The 3,427-nt window shown below is 41.7% G+C and overlaps 1 long non-coding RNA gene across 1 annotated transcript; it reads left to right on the top strand.

Moving 5' to 3' along the window:
* Nucleotides 1-1,489: 1,489 nt before the first annotated feature.
* Nucleotides 1,490-3,144, top strand: LOC129735468 (uncharacterized). The gene is made up of 3 exons (XR_008731148.1): nucleotides 1,490-1,754; nucleotides 2,003-2,277; nucleotides 2,952-3,144. It is a non-coding gene; the product is annotated as an uncharacterized LOC129735468 (long non-coding RNA).
* Nucleotides 3,145-3,427: the final 283 nt, after the last annotated feature.

The raw sequence follows: 3,427 nt of genomic DNA, 5'->3' as shown, positions 1-3,427 counted from the left end.
CAGTGTTTTGTGGAAATTTTGAAGGGATGATACTTCTGTAAAATATTCTGATGCTGAGTGGTTTTTTTTGAGAGGGAGGGTATTACTTCTTTGCATTGAGCTCTTTCAAGTAATTTCCTCACACTCTGTAGTCATCGGATTATGTCCCTAAATGTAAAAAAACATGTGTATGCATTGTTTCTACTGTTGTGGCAGGGTTTCCGCTGCCTGACATCCCTGTTTAACAGTAATAATGATAAACTCTGTTACAATTTTTACAGGATTGGGAGAATTCCTCTTTTCAGAGTTAAAATTACTTGTGTGTTAGGCAAGGAAAACTTGAGCATAATGGTGATCTGCTGAAACATCCCCTTTTAGATCAACCCTGCATTAAGGAGGTAGACATACTAGTGACAAGAAAATATTTACAAAGGCTTTTGTACAAGAGCTTCCTAGGCAGGAAACTCTACCCTAAGTGTTTATTGCTATGTATGCATTTGCATGTGTCTTTCAGCACTATAAATTGTGAAATGTATGACCTGTTAATCTGTCATGAGAGTATCAGTTTGTCAAAAATTGATCAGCAGTCCATTACGGATTCACGCATTTACCTTTCACTGCAGAATGGTAGTAGCATGGTTTTGTTTGATTGTTGCACAATCCAGGTTTCTTTCTTTCTTAAATACAAATAAGACTGAGATACAAATAACCTGCTAAAAGGGCAGAAGTGCTTTTTCTAAAAGCCCAATATTTCAGTGCAAAGTGTTCATTTGTCCCAGGAGCTTCTTGCTGGAAATGTTGTTACTGTTAGCACTAAATGGATGTTCAATTTCCAGGCTCACAGCAATGGAGCTAAAGAATGTTGCACCAGTATGACAGTGTGAGTCAGACATGCAGCACTGGACTAACAAATTCATGTGCTGAGCTCAATGTTAATCAGCTTCTACCCTATGGATTCCTCAAATTTGCTTTTAAAGTATGCACTATCCATTTTGTGCAAAGAGCAGATGTGCATTTCCAGCATATGGTGTAATCAGAAAAGTCCAGAAGATAGTAGAGTAGACGTTGCCCATATTTTATTAGGGTTTGCAGCGTATTGATAGCACATACAACAAGTCTCTCCACTTTTTTCTATCTGTTGCTTTGGAATGCTCCATCTCTTTTCTTGCACATTACATTGAGCAATCCATAGCAATTTCATTTTGCTTCCATTTGTCAGAGACTCTGTTCCTATCAGTTTTCACCTTCTTGTGTTCTTTGTGACACTAATTCAGAAGCTGTAGATATCTCTGCGCCTGTCTCCTGTCCTCGTTTTAACTTTTGAAACAACATAAGGTCTTTTCCTTTTCTTGCATGAAAGCCAGAAATAGCTTTATTCTGTTTAGGTCGCTTAGAAGGATGGGCTTTCCTTGCTGTTGAGTTCGCTTTGGGGACTGATGGCAGGCTGAGGTACGGTCAGTCTCAGAAGAGCCCTATTGTGGGAACTCAGCTCACTCGTACTTTGGTGGCAGCACTCAGTACCAAAGTTGGTGAGACACCTTGCCCATGTGTTAGGCTGTGTTTATAGTGTGTGTTAAATCTGGCTGTGGATCTTTTGACCATAGAAAGCCTCCTGTTCTGCCTACAAAAGCCACAACCTCAGGCTAGAATGTTATCCAAGTCTTTATTTCTTTTAGGTTAGCCACATCAGAGGCTGATTGGATTTTTGCCTTTGGTATGCTGTCTTTGTGGCTTCCTCCTGTCTACTGTCTGCCCTGGCCATGGAGAAAAGCATCGTAAGTCTATGTTTGTCCTGAGACAACATTCACCTGGGTACCCCTTCCTTCTCCTGATCCGTGATCTTGGAATAAGGCTGAAGAAGTCCTCATTAGGGCCTTGGGGTTGGTAGAAGGTTTTCATTGCAGAACTCCCTGATTGTTCAGTAAAATGAAGTAGCCAGAAGTCAGAAAAAGCTTAGTTAAGGTTGAAAAGTAATCCTTATTTCTCTAGCATTTTGATTATACCTTGTATCTGTTCTTCACAGATGCTTAGCGCTCCAAATACTGTTGGCAAATGATGTAACTTCTAATTCTGTCTGACCAGCAAGCTTCTGAATAATAAGCCAGTAACACATGGAAACACTGAGTGAAAAGATTATTTCCACAGCCTCGCATGTGGGCATTGCCAAATGATGGGGTTAAATGGAAATCTCTGGCAGCTGCATGCAGAACTGTTTCCTGGTGGTGAAGCTGTGGACAGAGTTCCCAGAGGAGGATTGAGTTTGGCAGGGCTTGAGATCACCTTGCTGACTCCCACTTGGTAAGTGGATCTGGTTGGGCTGGTCTGCCCCTCTTCTGCTTTGTTCCCATTTGCCTCAGTGTGTTGAGCTGAGGGGACCAGAGAATTTATGTGTCGTGACTTGTTGCTCTCTTGGTGTGACTGTAGGAGGTAAAGGAGGTAAGATCCCCTGCAAAGCTGCTTCTGCAATGTCTGTGCACTACTGTCCATGCGCTGTGTGGCTCTGCACTTGACTCTTGCAAGAGCTAACTAGCGATAGCGACAGACTATCTAGACTAACTAGAAGAGTAACCTGTAGGCAAATGCTCTCAACTAAACTCCTGCCCCTGGGGCTTCTGCTCATATGAGATTGGAAAGGGAGGAGTAAGGGCCCCAGGCTATTGTGCCTTCTCACCCTATGCTTGTGCATAGTCTCTGAATGCTGAAAAGGGAATTCTGGGGCCTTGTCGGAAACATGTTTTCCCTCCTGTCCATTACCTAGCTACTGCTATTATATGTGTATCAATTTTCATCTCTTTCTTTTTTTGCAAACGCCCTTTTATCATAGGACATTTCTGCCTGTCTCATCTTATAGATGTGTGGTGGGAACCAACTGACCTTTTGTTCTCTGCAGATGGAAGGAATATGACACCAATGTACTTTTCTGGTTTGTTACAAAAATTAACATTATTTCCTTCTCTGTGCCTCTCCCACAGTGTTAGTGGAGTGATGGGAGTGATTTGCCTGGGTTCTTTAAATCTGCAGCAGGAGAAGTCAGGGAGAAGCATGTAACTAGATGTTCTGCAGTGGCACAAAGCTGAGAGAAAAGCTTCAAGGGTAATGTTCTGTCCTTAATAATGTTCCTTGTTCAGTATTAGTAGAAAATTACTCTTTCTGCATTCCTTCATATTGCTGTATAATAAACAACAACATAATACTGAAAATGTGAAGTAATTTAATAAGTTCAGGCTTTGTTACAGCTAATGGATAACTACACGCAGGAGTATAGTAAGTCTTGAATGACAGTTTTATTTGATTACTGAGCCTGAATGCTATGTTCCACAGCACTGCTTTACCATAACACTGTGTTATGCTGTAGGAAGTCCGATTACCCTCAGATCCGATTGAGCAGTTCTACTTCTGTGGCTTCCTGTCTCATCACATCTGACAGACTGTGCTTGGTCAGTGCCTG

This window comes from Falco cherrug, chromosome 2 (assembly GCF_023634085.1).
Source record: "Falco cherrug isolate bFalChe1 chromosome 2, bFalChe1.pri, whole genome shotgun sequence".
Lineage (NCBI taxonomy): Eukaryota > Metazoa > Chordata > Aves > Falconiformes > Falconidae > Falco > Falco cherrug.
This window is presented reverse-complemented; position numbering and strand designations above follow the sequence as displayed.